At 40.0% G+C, this 19,024-nt stretch overlaps 1 protein-coding gene across 2 annotated transcripts in view; it reads right to left on the reverse strand.

Annotated features, from left to right (window-relative positions):
* SLC39A6 (solute carrier family 39 (zinc transporter), member 6) overlaps positions 1-176 on the reverse strand; it is a 19,873-nt gene extending 19,697 nt beyond the window's left edge. The window contains exon 1 of one of the 2 annotated variants that reach the window (XM_014938624.1): positions 55-176. The gene's annotated coding sequence lies outside the window, so the exon portion shown is untranslated. The remainder of the gene's footprint in view (positions 1-54) is intronic. The other variant, XM_014938625.1, reaches the window with a different exon arrangement.
* Positions 177-19,024: the final 18,848 nt, after the last annotated feature.

The following is a 19,024-nucleotide window of genomic DNA, read 5'->3' on the forward strand; positions in this document are numbered from 1 at the left end:
CCCCGCCACCACCAGTCCCAGCCCAACGGTGGGGCCGCAGCAGTAGGAGGTTACCTGGCTCGCCGCCGAGACGGGCCCCGCCGGCTGACCGGCCGGACCTTTCTCCTCCTCCTCCTCCCTTGCCGCCGCCACCCACGCGCCCTAACGGCTCTCCGCCCCCTTCCCTTTCCTCTTCCGGGTACGGCGGGCCCCACGCGTCTCTCCGGCGACCAACGGGGAGGCGGGGCGGAGGTCACGTGGCGGCGCACGTGGCGGCGGCGGCGCGGTGGGTGGCTTCGATGGCGGCCGGAGGCGGCCCCGGCGCCTGTGAAGGCGGCGCGGAGGGAAGGTCCCACCGCTCCCCTTTCCGTCTGCTGCCGCCCTCACCTCGCAGCGCCGGTGCCCCGCGGGAGGTGGGCGCCGCTCTGGCGTCCCGGGGGCCTTGTATGGGCCACCTGGCCCGGCACAGCCCGCCCCAGGCGCCGGAGAGGCCTGAGGCTGAGGAGGCCCAGGAGGAACCGTGTCACCCGGCAAAGAGGGTGAGAGGCTGTGGCAGGGAGGAGGTGGCCCGAACGGAGTGACTGCGTCCCCAGCGGGTCCTTGTTTCTGAAAACACTGAGATGTGCATGATGGCGGTTCGTGGGGAGGTGTGAAATACTCCCCAGAGAGCAAAGTCAGCTATTTTAGTCAGAGCAATGCTTTCCCAAAACAGAAGTCACACTGGGTTTGGAGCTGTGGTTTAGGTTGTGCAGAAAATCCTGTAGCCAGAGGTTGATGTTCATAAAGGAGACAGAGGAGTCCTGCAATGACTGTATTCGAATAAAGGGAGAGTCCACTGGGGCATACCCTGTGGGGTCTCTCAGTTTTCCAGAGGACGCAGCCTCCATTTTATCCTAATTCCCCGGCCACATCTAACCCTCTTCCTTTACCCTTTGCCACATTGGCTGAGGTACTTGGAAGGCACAGACTTCTCGATCTGCCCATTACACAAAACTTTAACTTTCACACCTTCAGTTAATTCCCCTATTTTTATTTTTTTTGTTGTTATCTCAGTCCTGCAGTTTCCAGTAACTCTCCTATTTTCTTCAGTTACCCTACTCTTATAAATTAAATTAACTTCTCTATTTGTGGAGATACTCGGATCCCTACTTTATCACCTGTTTGTGGAGACCCTCTTATCCCTATCTTATCAAGGTGAACGCACTCCAAGCATCTCTTAAGTCTTGGGAAAGGAGGTGGCATGAGGACCGCTAGTCTTGAAAAGAGTTCACGTGTGGGATGTCTTCCATTCCAGGCAAGGAATGGAAGAGAACTGACTTTAATGTCCTGAATAAGGGGTGTGGGTAAACGGCAAGCGATGGTGGTGTTTTTGGATGACATCCACCGGGGTATTGCTATGAGCGCTGTTTGGGTGAACCTGGCTTAGTAATTAGTGACCTGGCAGAAGAAAACTGCACTTCATGTGTGAGCGAACAAAGAGACAGTAAGAAAGGACTGAGATCACCTCAGAGAAAGGCTTGAAGCTTGCTGAAAACGTTACTTTCTTCTCAATAGACATACTCAATAGACAAAGTGCTGCTTTGCTGTGCCACTTTTCTGATGTGGCCATGACCCCATGACCGCTGTATATCCCGGCGCAGGCTCTCTTACGTTTCCTCTTTCTTCCTCCACCACTTTCAGAGTTTTACTTTCTACCATCGTGTCGATTAGTATTGCTCGTACAGTGGGTGCAGTTCTGCTTGCCTGTCCCAGCTGGCTTTGGAGTTGGGCCTCTCTTGTGTGATCGATTGCCAAGGTTTTCCAGCTTGCTGGAGAGTGAAGACAGCACTGCATCCTGCCCTGGGATCTGTCTTTCCTCAGGGCTCCTGAATGTTATGCCAACAACTTAAACTTAACATCCAAAACATTCTCAGCCATGTTTCTCCTGCTGTCTGCTGCTCTTGAAAGTAGCACCTTGTTTGCCAGTCAGGGGGTGGCAGATCTAATTTTTATGCCTAATACCTCCAACTAGCTGACTGATTTAAACCTGTTTGTTGGTGAGTTCAGCTGACTGGAGGACAGAAGGGAAGTATGTCTTGTCAACAACTCCGGAAACAGAGGGCAACACGTCACAAGGTTATGGATTTATTCCATACAATACCTTTTGAAATATTGGAAAAAAGACTATGTCCCTCAGTCTTACTTTTTTCTTTTTTTTTTTTCCCTGGAGGAAGAGAAGGAGGCTATAAATTGCAGGAGTGGGTGGGTTTTTTTTTCTTTAATGCTAATTCATTTTGCATGAATACTGTTTACCAGATGCCTTTGTAATATTTCAGTAACACAACGTTTATGCCTAAGATGCTAATGTTAGGCGTTTGATTGTTGTAAATGATTTAAAAAAAACCAAATCTTTTCAAATTACAGCTGCTAAATGGTGGAGCCTGTTTTTCTAGCCTCTTGAATACATCCGCTGTCTCCATCTGTTTCATTCTGTCAAATCTGCAGTTCCCTCTCACATCTTGTCAAGGTCATTTACAGATCTAAGTGTCAGAGCTTAGGTCACACAGAACATGTCTTCAGTGCTAAAATACTATCTTCCCTTTTTTTTTAATTTTAATTTTAATTTTAATTTTAATTTTAATTTTAATTTTAATTTTAGTAGTTAACACACATCAGCAGTTCCCGCCTCTTTGCTTGCAATTGCTAGCTATTGCAGGGCTTCAGCACAAACACGTTTTATGAGCCCAACATCACACACTGAACAGAGGTGATGATGAGTAGTAAATGGGCAGGGAAGTGGCCTTGGGCTTGATGCTGAGAACTGCCCTGCTGTGGTCTCTCTAAGCTTCTACTTCTGAAAGTTTCTTAAAATTTGAAAAGTTTTATATTCCCTTGCCTTTTAACTTCTCATTGAGAACAGCTATGTGATTAGAAATATTAAGTGTTATATAAAATCAATGAAAACTCTGAAAGTTACAAAAGTATTTGTTTTAAACTACAGAGCTGCTGCCATACAATTTGTGGACAGGTGTAACACCATGCAAAAATCTCATGTTATTTCCTAAAAATCTCTGGTAATCCTTTTGTTCTGTTAACTGCATTTCACAATTGTACATAAATCTCCGATTTTTTCTGTTATTGTTCCAATAGGTTCCTCTCTCCAATACCATCTGAATAACTAGATAGCAATTGCATATTTGATGGTACTATGTTTTAAGTCCTAAAGATATATTTTAATATAGCGACGTCCTTAGTTTTATTAATGTGTTCTATGTTGGTTTTCAAAATGCACAGAATTCTGTCTGGGGACAAACAGTATTGCTAGTTACCTCTGCTGAACAGCTGCAGATTTTCAGCAAGCTGCAAATTGAGCTTTGGAGATTTCTTATTTGCATGTGTACAGAGCAATCATTTGTTAAGTAACAAAACATTTATAAACATACATCCTTCAACAGTGGTACTAACAAGCAGCACATCAGTCCTTATGTAAGAATCTCCAGGACTTTCTGCTGTGCTTCTCTCTCTTTAGTGGCTCATTCTCATGTCAACAAATTATTTCCCATCTCGGAGAAAGAGGTTTTAACGAAAGTAGGAATTATTTGAAAGCTGCGCAGCAAGAGCATTAGATCCTTTTGTGCTGTGCTTAGCGGCACTAAGGCTGGGCAGGCACTAACTGCCAGGGTAGGGCTTTGGCTTGTATCATTTTCTTACAAGTCTTGGGTATAGTGACAGCATTTCAATTTAGACCTGTTTACAAATAGTTTCTAAAGAATAATCTCTGAAATTATTAAAATAGTAAAGAAAGGAAATAAAATATTAAAGTTATGCTTTCTTTTTCTCTGCAGAACATCTTCTATCTTTATCCTGATACATCAGTTATTGAAGTCAGCGTGAAAACTCAGTGATCTGAGCATGTGGTCATCAGGTATTTATAAATCAAGAACTTTACGGTTTGGGTCTGTTGCAGTACTTGTTTTCAGTAATTTTGATTGCACTTTGTGTTCTTCAGTGTTTCTGATGTATCTGGCATATTTCTGGGCTACATCTGGCTGGTGACCAGTCACCAGTGGTGTTCCTCAGGGTTCAATTCTAGGGCCAGTTCTGTTCAATATATTTATCAACAACCTGGACGCAGGCGCTGAATGCACCATTAGCAGATTTGCTGCTAATACCATACTGGGAAGTGCTGTTGACTCGTGAGGGACAAGAGGCCTTGTAGAGGGATCTAGATAAAGTGGAGCATTGGGCAATGATTAATGGGATGAAATTTATCAAGTCCAAATGACAGATTCTGCACCTAGGATGGAGTGATTAATGCCAGGCACAAGTATAAACTGGAAGTGGCTGGAGAACAGCCCTGCAGAAAGGGATTTGGGGGTGCTGGTGCACAGCAGGCTCAGTGGGAGTCACCGTGTGCCCCGGCAGCCACGAGGGCAAACCGCCTCCTGGGGTGCATCAACCAGAGCACAACCAGCCAGTCAAAAGAGGGGATTATCTGCTGTATTGAGTGTCGGTGTGGCCTCACCTTGAACACTATGTGTGGTTCTGGGCCCCCACAATTTCAGATGGATGTTAACGTCCTTGAATGCATGGAGAGGAGGGCAACAAAGCTGGTGAAAGGGCTGGAAGGAACGTCCTATGAGGAGCGGCTGAGGACTCTGGGTTTGCCTGGTCTGGAGCAAAGGAGGCTGAGGGGCCTTATTGCTCTCTACAGCTTCCTGAGGGGGGGAAGTGGAGAGGGAGGTGCTGACCACTTCTCCCTGGGATCCAGTGATAGGATGCATGGGAATGGTTCAAGGCTGCTCCAGAGGAGGTTTAGACTGTACAGTAGGAAGCATTTCTTTACCGAGAGGGTGGTCAAACAATAGGCTTCTTAGAGAGGTGCCCAATGCCCCTTGTTTGTCAGTGTTTAAGAGGCATTTGAACAATGCCCTTAATAATGTGTTTTAGCTTTTGGTCAGCCCCGAACAGATTAGGCAGTTGGATGAGATAATGGTTGTAGGTCCCTTCCAGCGGAAATACTCTGTTCTGTTCTATTCTATTCTAAAATACCAATATTGAAAATAATTTGTAAATTGTTAAGCTTTGCTTGATAATGTAACAATAACACAGAAAAGTGTCTCAGCATCAGCTGATCATGATGTGATCAGCAGCTTATTGCCATGAGCACAGAGGAGCCGTAACAGGTGGTGAAACTCCAATGACCTAGTCAGCAAAAACACCCTGACTTGGACTTTCTGTCTTATGTCCAAGTGTGAAACTTGCCAGACAAAAAAATGGACGTGGCTCCCTGGGTCACTAGAGACACTCTGTCACCCTGAGAGGGACATTGGAGTCATTATGGGATGCAGGGATAGAGATTCTTGGGATTATGCAAGACTTCTTATAAACTACTTAGGGGAGGGGTGAAGGAGGATCAAGGTGATTTGAGGAGGAAGAAATGTGAGAAGATTGGGAAGAGGTGACAAAAAGAGCCAGTTGTGAGGCTGTTGGTCGGTACACTTATCTGGCTATGCCCTGTATGTGATCAGTGCTGCCTGTCCAGTCTTGTTACTGAACTCCATTTCTGACTGTTTTCCTGGGTGAGGGTCTGTCTGTTCTGTGTAGCTGGATATCTAAGTGCCAGCAGCTGGAGGGAGGACTGGAGGTCACAGAGGCCCATGCTTCCGTTGATGACCTCTGTTGTGGCTCCTTCATTTGAGCTGAACAGTGTTGGATTTATGTCTGGCCACTTTTCCGTTTGACACAGTCTGCTCCTCTTTTGCATCCTGCTTTGCTTTGTCATAACAGAAAAATGATGCCATCTTAGTTTGTGTATTTTGAAAATGGATTGTAATGGAAGTCATAGCTTCTTCTCATAATGTTGGAATAAATTTTTAGTGTTCATGTTACTTTACAAAGCTCGGAGAACTAAGAGCTGGATTCAAAAAGCGTGTATGAGCACAGCAGTTTTTGCTGTATTTTAGGCTCTCTGCTGGATACAGAAGATAATTGGAAGTCATGCATTCGGGAAGTTGACTTTCTAATCTCAAGATTAAAATCAAAGTTTTTGAACCTAAATGCCTTTGAAATCACTGAAGCTAATGGATGCTCAGCATTTCAGAATCTAAGGCCACTAACATTCTTCATTCGGGATCTAGCGTTCCCATGGTATCTTAAAAGATTGTCTCTAATGAATAATGAAAGCTTAAATTCTTGTTGGTTATGCTATTATGACTGCCATTAAGGTAATACCTGAAGCAAATCTGTTCTGAAACAAGGACTAGATCAGAGATGCAGATGTTTACTGGATATTCTATACATTAAATTTATTGCAGTATTTCTTTGTGGAGCTTTCTGGAAAGAAATCATAGAATCACAGAATGGTTCAGGTTGGAAGGGGCCTTAAAGGTCATCTCATTCCAAGCCCCCTGCCATGGGCAGGGATGCCCCCCACTAGACCGCCCAGGGATGGGGCATCCACAGCTTCTCTGGGACACCTATTCCAGTGCCTCACCTCTCTCTACCGTAAAGAATTTATTCCTGATATCTAACCTAAATCTCCCCTCTTTCAGTTTAAAACCATTACCCCTCGTTCTATTACTATATTCCCTGGCAAAGAGTCTTTCTTCATCTTTTCTGTAGGCCCCCTTTAGGGACTGGAAGGCTGCTGTAAGGTCCCCCCCGAGCCTTCTCTTCTCCAGACTGAACAACCGCAACTCTCTCAGCCTGTCCTCATAGGAGAGGTGCTCCAGCCCTCTCATCATCTTTGTGGCCCTCCTCTGGACCCATTCCAACAGGTCCATGTCATTCCTGTGCTGAAGTCCAAAGCTGGACACAGTACTCCAGGTGGGGTCTCACCACAGCGGAGTAGAGAAATAGCAGTGCATGCTTTGGGTGGGTCTTTGTGGGGTGCACAAACTGCTTGTTTATGTTCTGCAGAATAGATAGTGTCCGAAATACATTTTATTAATTGTACATAGTTAGAAAATCTCTAAAGCTGCATATAACACTTCTAATACTCTAGATACACTGCACCTCTGCAACTACTTAACATATGCAGGGTTTCTAGATGCATTTATGTTCAGGTCTTCCTGTAACATTTCTAGTAGAAAAAAGGAGATGTGAGTGGGGGACCTGATGGTGGCCTCAAGACTTGCCTGTTTTGATAAACTGGTACTCTGATGTCTTCACTCTTGTTAAATTATTGCTGTTTTCAGGTGCACTTGTTTCAAAGCTGCAAAACAAAAATAACCTTATACAGCATATGACAGATGCCACAATAATGTTTAGGATTATTGTCATTCTATTTTTTTCTGCCTGGCATGTATTAAATTTGGATGGTATAATGTCTCTTGTGAAATAGAACATTCGTAGATAACTTGAAAATGTGGCACTGCGATTTTTTTTTCCTATCAAACTAATTTCCTTTAAACCTGTATGTTCTTGAAGCAGCATCCATCAGATCTTGTCAGCAATACAATGAGGCAACTACTGTATATTGTCAGTGGAATACCAATTAGCCTTTAATTTTACCACATGTCCAATCAAAAGAGCTATTGCTTTCACATGATGGCAGAAGGTCATTAAAACAAATGATCTTGCTGCCAGACAATGACAACAAGACCGCAGCTCGGTAAGTAGTGTATCTGTTACTGGGCACTGACAGCACACTAAATGCTGCGCTGCACTCACTTTTTCATTCTGACTTGTTTCAGGTGATCTGATGGCCTGAGAGCTATAGCTAAAACATGCTCTCCTAACTTAACCTTTTAAGATGCAATACTGTTTGCCTCAGACATACAAGTACATGGGTACTTTTAATGTCATAGCTGTCAAATTCTGTAGCTTTTCATTTGCTTTCAGCTGTTGCTTGCAGTTTTAGTTCTTAAGAGTCCCTTCTAGAAGAAACAGCAGCCTGTCCTTTAGCACCCCAAGTGATTGTTCTCCAACCCTGTGAAAATGAGCGCTGGTGAATTACTTAAGATGTTTGTCTGGGTTCAGTCAGCTGGATTCTCTTAAGTCTTTCACTTCTCATTCTGCTGTGAACCATGACTAGTTCAATGCTGTCTTCCTCTTGGGACATCAGAGAATTTTCAGATTCTAACTTTCCTGTATTTCTCATCCTACTCAGTTTTGAACTTTCTTCCCATAAGACAATTACCTGGCTTCCACTCTTCAGCTGAAGAGCAGAGTACTTTGCAAAATTCCAGAGTCATCCAGTTACTACTGTATAATTGGAAGGTGGTTTTCACAGTTCTGAGTCAATTACACAAAGTTACTGAAAATGTGTTAATGCTTTTACATCCGAAACATAACGAAACTCTACATACTGATAAGAGATACTAATTGCCCTACCAATTATGCTTTCAAGATCCCTGTGCAAAAGTTAAATAGAGAAGTAAAATGGGAAGTAGAGCATAAGTGACAGCAAAAATCATCCTACTCTGTATGTCAGAATTTCAACCTTTGCCATTTTTTCTGTGCTGAGTTGTTCTGCTGGTTTTGCTCAACAATACCATCAACACTGAGAGCTCCTGCAGAGGTAGTGCACTGGTAGCAATCAGAAAGAAAGAATTTTTATGCTTACTGTACAATAGTCAAGTATATGCACCCAGTTTGTGGTGTGGGTTTTTTATGGTTTTTTTTTTCTGGTTTTTGTGGGTTTTGGGGGGGGTTTTTTGGTGGTTTTTTTTGTTTTGGTTTGGTTTTTTTATTTTGTTTTCTTTTTTTTTTTCTAGAGTATGCTTTCTGGTTAACTTCTTGTTAGAATCCAAAACTTGCATTGATGGTAAATGGTCCTGTGAGAAGTTCTCAGCATGTCTGTAAATCAAGTTGCAAGTGAGCATCCAAAAAAAATGATCATTACCATGAGCATCATTGACCAGATGACCACATCTCTTCCCACTCCTCCACAGCTGAGGAGAGTTTATTTTCTTCCACGTGTCACCAGAATGCTTTTAACAGGGAAGAAGAAAATGATGTAGAAGTTACAGAAGTCTATTGTAGTCTCCAAGCCTCCTGATAATAAGTGGTTCTTTTCATAAGTCGTGCCCTAAGAAAAGGTGGTGCTTAATTCCCCAAGGGCAGAGATCAGAGGTTTGGGTTAGAGACTTATAGATACATGAAAACCATTGACTGTACCATCTGCTCTAACCAACCCAGGAGGATGTCTTGACCTGATGAAATGGGAACATGTGCTGATACAGTCTAACACAGGTCTAGTAAGCCTGATTTTCACTGAGGTGTATTCTAAAAGCTTTACTTGAAGCCATTGACCTGTTGCCCAAGGGTTAATTTTGACTAAACTATTGCAAGTTGGTGAAAGGCTGGAGCAAAAGTGAGACCTGAAGTGAGGGAAGTCCTCTCCCACAGGGAAAATGTTTTAACTAATGGTGTAGTTGTGGGAAAAGAAAAAAGGTATTTTTTCATTGTCTTGTGTCTCATACCCTCAACTCAAATTTGAGGGATTCAAAAAAGCCTTCAGGTATTCTCAGTACTCTGTCTCCTAAGTGGTAGTGCTTGGATCCTAAAGAGGGGAATGCAGATATGTAAGAATTTGCATGAGTTATATGTAATGTAGAGATCTTAATATCTACCTGTTGTGAATCCATGACTCCATACTGAATTTTGTTTTCTAACATTTATTTTAAAGCCCTAAAGTACTGCTTATTTAATCACTTGTTTAGGAGGGAATGTCAGTATTCATGTCTTTAAAATACACTTCTAGTTATTTTTTCCAGGAAAAAAAGTAAAATTTGATCCCCATGCACCTTAGTATTTCAGAAATGTATAAGGAAAAGAGAAGGCCATGGATCACTAATCTAGTAATCATAAGTATTAAAAAAGAGTAAGCCAAATGCTGAAAGCAAGCCTGAGTGACTTAAGGTCTCTACTCTTTTAAGACTAAAATAATAATAAAAGTTACCTTCTGATGTCAGAGGTTCAGCAATCTCTGCTTTCATTTTTTTTTTGTAACCATAAGCCCAGAAATTCAAACCAGCCTTTTTCAAATAACTCAAAAAGCTAAACACCAGGTATTTCTGGACCACATTTCACACTTTATCACATCTTTCTGGACTCGTGATGAAGCCTCCACAATTGCTAGTGCTGCAGTCATCAGCCAGAGAAGGCTCCAATAGGAAATGCAAGATGCAGAAAGGTCTAATACTGCATTTAGAGCAATGATTGCTGTATTATTTCCTGCAGATGCTTATATCATCACTTTGTCTTGTGACCTGCATATGCTGGTGGCCTTTTCTGACTACTTTCTGCTCCATATACAAAGGCATTTTTCCACCAGAGTCTTTTTATAAAAGCAAACACGCCTTGCATGTGCAACTGCTGTTTTTCCCTTCAGGAGCAGAGAGGGAACGATGAAGCTTTACGTACTTGAAAACAAGCAAAATATTTCACTGCACGTGCAGCCCCTTTTTTCCCTTTGGGCAAGAGAGAAGGGAAGGATAAAGGTGAGGGCCAACAATGTAAGATGTAATACTGAAGGAAAGTTGTGCTAGTAATGCTTAATTAGTTTGTAGGCACCTTTGTAAAGCACAACTAGTGTTGTATGGATGGCAGGTACAAACAAGCTGTCTGTGTTCTGAGCACGAGTCTGCTCTAGTCCAAAAGCCAGAGACTACATTAGCAAGTCACTGAGATGGAGCTCATCTCCCTGGTCTTCTCTAAGAACTTGCTAGTCCAGGTTTGGTGTCATATTAACGCAGTCACACATCTGTCAACAAAACTGGCTTGTGTTTGCCCACAAAGTTACAAAAAAATAAAAAAGGAACTCTTCTTTATGAGCAATCCATTTCACAGACTACAAAGTATGCTTAATAGGTTTGTGAGCTGAAGCAATTGGACAGCGGAATATGTAAGTAAGCAGACATATATACGTATATACACATACATATAAAATGTGTTCCTGAGAGGCTTAGGATGATTTGGTTGAAGAGGTAAAGGTGTGACTTAAGTTGGTGGTATCCTCTTGACCGTAGGGAAGATCTTCCTTCAGCTGCGTGAGCTGCAAGTGAAGGGGTTAACCACCGAGTTGTTATTACTGGAAATCTGTTCCAGCACCAAAATATTGGAAGCCCTGGTTATTGATTTTGTGCTTCCTGGCAACAGAAATTAATCTTGTACCTTGGTCAAGAATCAAACTGAGGGGTAGAGAAGGGTGATGGTAATAATGTCACAAAACTTGTCAAAAGCTTGTTGCTTACAAAGTAGCCACTGAGATGAATCAGACCATCTACTTAGAAAGTATAAAAAATAAATAAGAGGATGAACTGAGATTAACCTGACTCCTGATGTCTGATAGTATTCCTGGGCCCTATGTAGCTTTGTTCTGCAGGCTTTTGATCAAACCTTTTGTAAACAGGGTACGTTTTCGTAACTTTTTCTCCATGGTAGCTACTCAGTTACTTGTGGTCTTTGGTTACCTACTCACGGAACAGCAGGTTGTGGACATCAGTCTTTCTCATACTTCCTAAAATAAAGTAGTATACAACAGTGTTACTAAGAGGAAGAGGGAGAAAACTCTGTTGCTAACAGAATAATGACAGCTAAATTGTGTTTTAGAATATAGCATTATTTATGGAATACCTTTGTTTTACTGTAAATGGCATTGTTAATCCTGAAGTAACTCATACTTTAAGATGTTAATTTTCACTTTTCACTGATGATAGCTTAGTGCCTGAACACATACTCCACTAAGTTCACATAGGATATTGTTCATTTGAAGCTGAGGCACAATGTTGGGACAGATTCTCAATTGTTGTTCTATATATATGTACAGTTCATTTTAATTATAGACAGCTGAGGATGCAGCTGCAAAATCATCATATTGTTCAGTATACTGTTAGTATTCATTACTGGCAAGGTCTTTTAATTTTTGGAATACAGTATTTTAAGGTCTCTATATTCCTTGTGTCTCTCCACAGATGTTTTTAACATTTTTGTCGAAACAGAAATTTTACAGACTCTGGACCTAATATTTTTTTATTTAGGGTCTTATTGTGGAAAAAAATAATAATTTTTGAATTAAGTAAATGTTTATAAGAACATGTATACAAACGTTATAACAAGGCAAAAGCTTATAATTAGGAACTGACAGTCAGAGACTTTAAACAAGTCTACCATCTTCCATGAAAATTCATAAACAGCAAGCAAAAGCAGAAGAGCAACTTTAGAAAGTTGCTAGGTTTAAAAGCTTTAAAAATGGTGAAAGGAGAATTCATTGTTCAGACCTGAAGGTGTGTTTTGGAACAAGGGAAGGAAAAAAAAAAAAAATACATCTTACCTATCTGAGAGAAGAAAAAAAAGCTTCTGCCAACCTTTAATATTTTGGGTACTGTATTCTTTCAGAAGCCTTAGTAGCGTTGCATTGTTAATGTTTAAAATTCCATTTTCTTCATTTCTTACAAATAAGTCTTCTAAAAGTATTTTATCTGTGGTGGTTTTGACTACATTGGCAATAGTTATTTTGATTGAATGTTACTTCTCTACAGTCATAGAAAAAATGTAGCTAACAACTCTTTCTCCTGAGAGCATCATTCCCTTTGCTACTGTTACGCTATATAATTTACGATGTCACTATGTAGAAAGTCTGATGGTTTTAACACTTTGTACTCTAAAGGGGACGAAGTAGCATTCTTTTCCTTTCAACCTTTTTGGCTCCCAAGGCAGTTTTGCTGTCATACAGTGTGCATTGATCCAAATCTACAATTTTCAATTCTGTTCTCATTTTCTCTGTGTACATTTTTATATAAATAGCAGGTTTATGTCTTATAAATGGCACTGTTTACTGCTTCTTTGAAGCAAATCCTGTCTTCCCAAAGCTCTTTTCTCGAGCCTAAAAACCACTGATTTAAGTGAGCAATTTTTTATATTTTGCTTAATTTTATATCATTAAAAATAGGGTTAGAAGCAGTATAAAGAAATAAAGAATCTTCACTAATAAAGATCATTCCAAACTGTAAAATTCATAAGATCGATTACGCAGTGCTTGTCAGGCGGCAGCTGCAGTACTCCGTTCAGTTCTGGTCCCCATAATTCAAGAAAGATATGGATTGCCAGGAGATGGTCTAAAGGAGCCACGAAGATAATCAAAGGGCTGGAGAACCTGCCCTGTGAGGAAAAGCTGATGGGGTTAATCCCTACCCGGACAGAAGAGGGCTCAGAGGGACCTCATCGTAGTATTCCAGGACTTAAAGGGTGGCTACAAAGAGAATGCCCTTTTCAGAAAAAGAATTTGTTGAAATATTCCTACCTTGGTCTAGAAGTGAGTCAGAAGCTTTTGTGACTTATCAAACTAAATGTAAGCACTGCATTTCCAGTCTTCAATATGGATAGTTTTTTAGAACCATATATTCAAAATTTGCAAGCATATTTTTATTTGAAAAGTGATTGCTTGAAATAATTATTTCATTACTACACAGGCATTGTGATAGAAGGAACAGCAGCCTCTCACTCAGTTTGTCTGTGCTTTTCTTCATTAAAAAAAAATGGTTATAACTTCAACAGCTCCAATATCGTCATGATTAGCTGCACATTTTGGAAGCTTGGCAGGAGACAGTCTTTGGGTTTGAGAGGTGCCTTTTACTGCCATTATGAAAATTTCTATAGCATTGGCAGAATTACAAACTGCCAGGAATCATATTTTTTTCCATGTACTGTATATTGTACAGATCAGGGTTTTTCACTTCCTGCCAAAACCCTTGACATCTGATAGCACTGCGTGCATATTAAGAAGATACCCTGAATCTTCACTCCGTACAGAATTCAAAATCTGAATGGATCATGGACAAAATCGATCTCCTCTTTAGAAAGTCTGCGGGGAGTAGGAACCGATCAAGTAAAAAATTAATCCTGTGCTTCACTTCTTGTCTTCACTATGATCTGTACCCCTTACTCTCCCTATTAATAAAGAAGTCTCTTACTTCACAAAGAATATGCACAAGTTCGGGTGAGAAGGCATCTAGGATGGATACACGAGCCACCTGTGAAGTTACACAAGTAAAGCACCACTTAAAGTTTCTTTGTTGTTTAGCCAACTAAAACAGGACAAGCCAGATGTAAACAACCCATTAAAAAGGAAAAGGAAAGAAAAAAAGGCAAATCTGGCATGTCTTGGAAACCTCTTTGTGGATATAATAACTAACAATTATAGGGCTCCATCAGAATATCTGATGATTTAATCTCCCACCTTAAACTAACGGCATCAGACACGTTTGCACATGTCCCAGTTTATATTTCACTAATATTTTTTCCTGTGGTACCAAGATGTTAAGTTTACTGATAGGAAAAAAAAAAATATTAGAGAGATGGCAAGCTGTTATAAATCAATCTGACATTTAGACAAATCTGAGCTGCGCTGGTCAATGCATCACAGCAAACAATTTCTAGCTGGTAGCCTTACAAAAACTTGGTCAATAAAATTGCAATAACGTGGGTACAGAGTGAATTCCTGAATGATAGGATTTGATTTTCATAATCATTGTGAAGGTGTTGAGAAACTGGAGAGCTGCCGTGGCAGTAGGGGCTCACAGCGCACGCTGATGTATTTAATGCATACGATCACTGCAAAACAACTGGAGCTGCCTGGCAAGTAAGGCAGGGGAGCTCTGTGGACGTAACCGACGTGAATACAGCAGCCCAGGCTTGCAAAAAGTGATAAAGTCACTTGTAGGCAGATCCCACTGCCTCGTTTCAGCAGGACCACAGCCACTTTACCGTCCTGAGGAGGGTGCAGCACTCCTCAGGCAAACACTTTCCTACTTGACAAATCCTCTCGAGATCCACTGGGCTGTTTTACATAGCAATACAATGTGTGCAGTTTTCCTTTATGTATATTTGTGTGTTTATTCAGTGATTCGTGGAAAAGTTAGGATGAAAGTGTTAGTATTTAGACTGCAATAGCAAGGCAATCAAATGTCTAACTGCTAGTTACCTGTCCAGTAGTTATGAAATAATATAATATAGAAGTGAACACCATAAATGTAGTAAGTATAGTTCTGGGAGACAGAAGCATTAAAAATATGGCTAAGATGATTTAAAATGTAAGATAAATTTGTGTAATATTATGAGTCCCAGAAGCAGCAAGTACATTAAAGAACAGCAGGTTTTCACAAAAAGTTATGTGAAATGTAAGCAGATAAAAAACCGTTCTGTCACAGATTATATTATCAATAGTATGTGAGGAATGTTTAGAACATTGTTTATATCTAAATCAACACCCTGACTATGGATAAGTAGCAAGTTACTTTTAGACACAGAGATTGAGAGGTGCAGTAAGTTCGTTTTTGAAAGTGTGCAAGCAGCATGGACCCTTCATTTATAGATTTCAATGGGAGCGATGCATGTAACACACTGAGGTGCATTCAAAAGTTCAGATACGCCCTTCTCTTTAAGGTTAGATTTTCAAAAATATTGATGTGCTGAAGTGACATGTCTTCTGACATCTCTTTGCAGTAACTATGTGGGAGATAGCAGTAGGTCTCCAGACAGCTTGTGACAAGATCATGTTTCTCCAGAAACTCAGTACTGTTTCTTCTCATAAACGAGTAACTGCTTCTTCTCATAAAAGAGCAAGTTGTATTCTTCTTTATTCTTAACTTTTATGCTTTTTCCTGTGAATAGTTAACAAGTGCTGGTAACAGCTATATGTATAAACAAAATCAGAATTTCCTTGGGCATTTTTAGAGTCTTGTTCTTCACACACTTTATCTTCTCAAAGAATTATGAAAGATATTACAATGACTAAGTTTATTTTCTAGCAATTTCACTCACATAGCCATCAATTTCTCTTTACCAGTAGTGTATCAGCACAGACTTTGTAGCAGTTTTGGTAACTAAGATACAGCCAGACAAATATAAACTCCTAATTGAATTAATGGTATTTGTTCTCACACTTTCTGATTTATGCAGCGTTTTGTAGGCTGTATGTATTTGTATTCTCAAAGCATTCTTAAAATACAGAAAATAATTCACAGAGGAAAATGAGGAAGTGATACTATCCTTCTGCATCTGCAGACATCGTTCTCTCCACATTAGTCCAGGTTTAATTACAGTGGTTAACGTTTTTCTTCCTATACATAAGATCATGCACATTTTAATAGATTGTATTATTTGGAAATATCTCTTGATATTCAGCATTTGCCATAATTTGCCTAACTTTATCTCACTCACTAAATTCAAAATCCAGTTTACTTTTTCCTAGTTCTTTTCTTGCTTCAGCTTCCGGAGTTTGAAGTACTAAGGACCCTTGATCTTTTATTTTTGCCTTTATTGTAAAAGTTAAGCAGGCATTTGATTGACCGTCTCTGTTTAGCTTTGGCTGAGGCTAAAAAAATAACAGACCAAGGAAGCCCTTAGAGCATTGAAGTCTGAACTTCCCAGATAACAGAAAAAGATGTGTTATTTCTTTCTTGAAACATAAGGACTAGTTGCTTCAGTGAACTGTTTTCAACAGCTGGTTTCTGAAATGTAGCTCAAGGAGACGTATAAATTATTCTCTCTTTTGACATTCTCAAAAGGTTAAATTGGAAAGGCAACTGCGCTTATGTCTGAAGTTCTGGTAAATGGAGGGGGAAGACAAGGGCTGAAATAGGAATGTTGCTTTTAGTCAATACACATTTTAAGTTTTGTAGTGCTTTCAGTAAGAAAACACTAAGTATTCAAAAACATGTTGCTTTGATTAAACCTGGATTGCAAAGGTGAAAAGATTTAAGTAATCATGGCTTTTGCAAAATGACAGTGGAGACAGAACATAATCATACTGCAATTGTACATGAAGCAATTTAAAGACCAAATTTAGAGTAAATAATTTCCATGTTACATGGGCAAAATCAGTACAAGTAGAAGAAGAAGGTCTGAGAAGGTCTGAGAAGGTGGCCCAGATCTTATAATCTACATTCTTTGTAGCCCTTAGCGCTCATGGATGTTTACATACCCGACTGTAGTTTAGCACCGGCCACTCCCTGGATTCACAGGAAATAAGGCTTCTAAATGTAAATTTGAAGCCTTAGTACTCTTGTGAATCTGGTTCTGTACTTCTGTCTATATTCAAATAAAATCAATATTGTCTGCCTTGGTTTTATCTCATTTCAACAAGGTACAGTGATTACGAGTCCCTGTTGTGGAATGGTGATGATCTAGTGAAGGGATTTCTCAAAGATTAAAGACTAGAAGTGATATCTCCAAACAACCTTACTAGTGGATTTGAGCTCGGGGAGAATGGAGATCCATGTAGAAATAACAGTTTACAAGTAGTGCTGGGAAGGCAAGTGATAAATGGGCTATTTTAAGAGAAATACCGAGAAGTTGTATTCAGAGAAAGTCAGATAACAACCGGTGTTAATTTAGTAATTATTTCTTGCAGCTCAGTAGTGTGTATGAGTCGTTTCTACATTTCTTGCTGGAATCCAGCATTACCACTGACAGTTTGTTCAAGCACATGTTTATTTCATCACTTTTTTTGGCTGAATTTTGCTCAATGAGATTGTTCATAGGAGCCAGAAAGATTACCTGAGTATGAGCTATTCACAAATGAACAGAAACTACACTATTTTTTTCTGTCAGTCTTTAATTAAAAATAAAGTCTTCTTAATTGTTTTTGTTTATAGTTCTGCTTTTTTTTTTAACATGTCATAGGCTTTTTATGCTTTATACTTTTCGTGTTTTCTGCTTTGAATCTAAGGTAATGTATGTCTGATATTTAAAACAAGGAAAATAATCTTAAATTGCATTTATGACTCTAGAATTTCTTTTATTCTGTACTTTGCCACCACCAGAGAAAATGTTTGTGTATTTATTATGATTGCAGTGTCATCTGTAAGTATTAAATATACTCAGCTGATACTTTATTTAGCTTCTTATTTTGTCTTTGCATCACGTCTCTATATAAATCAGCAGTGTTAAGCTTACAGAGTTAAGATTTTATTTCAGTATTCCCATGATTTATAAGAAGTTAATTCATTTGGTAAATTACCTCATTTATATACATGCTGTATAATTTTAAGGCAATCAAATTGTAGATCAGTTGCTCTAGGTTTCAGTTGTATTGGATTCACTGAAGCTTTAACTATCCACGCTAATTATTTAGAGACCCCTTGTGGATAGTTATGACCTTCATTACTATAGACACAAGCAGAATTGTAAGTATAGAAAAATCATGTACAATATATATGATAAACCCAGGAAATATGTATGCATCAAATTACACAAAAATTGAAAATGGAAAAGATTAACTCTGTATGTCTGCACATATAATCCTTAATCTTTTTCCTTCCATATAGTTTTGAATACAGAGAGTAAAGGTTTTTCCCCTATTTATTGATGGGAACTCTTATACTACCTGAGAGTTTAAATTTCATCTACTTTGCATTTTTCGTCTTATTACTCATAGGATGGTGATGTAGGCATTAAATTAGAAACATTCAAAGCTGACAAAGTTGAATTGGCTTAAGACATTTTAAACAAAAACGCATCACCAAACCTTGACTTATTCTAAACCACCAGGTTGCCTGAATGTGTATGTATTGGAGCATTTCCAAAGCCATTCTTGGCAGCAGGAGAATTGCAAATTGCCTTTTGGGGTCTCCCCAGAGGTCTCAAAGAAATTGTAGGGAGGAAGGTCAATTGTCCTGTGGGTCTACCCTGGTATCCATAAGCTAGCATTATTCAGAAATACTCTCAGAAAGCAAGCAGCAAGAAGCCTACTCCAAATGAACTGTTTGTCCAACAATACTTGAAACCCCGCTGTTACCGTTGTCTGTCTGTGCATCACAGTTATGCATTCACCAGGGGTCAGGAAGTTAAACTATTCTGTTTAAAAATAACTGATGATTTCTGCACCCAGAAATGTGGGGAAAGTAGATGCTGCTACATTAGGTGGGGTTTGTAAGAATTTCCCACCTTACAAGGAGACTGAGTCCCCACCAAGACACAGAAAGTCAGAGATGCCTACACACTTCTTTGCAGGCCTCTCCCCTGTTCTATGGAGGAGGCTTCCCACCTCATCCATAGTCAGTCAATTTTATTGAGGTGCTCAGTAGGCAGGGCATCATCAGAGTTTACTCAGATCTCT

This window comes from Calidris pugnax, unplaced genomic scaffold (genome assembly GCF_001431845.1).
Source record: "Calidris pugnax isolate Ruff unplaced genomic scaffold, ASM143184v1 scaffold13, whole genome shotgun sequence".
Classification (NCBI taxonomy): Eukaryota; Metazoa; Chordata; class Aves; order Charadriiformes; family Scolopacidae; genus Calidris; species Calidris pugnax.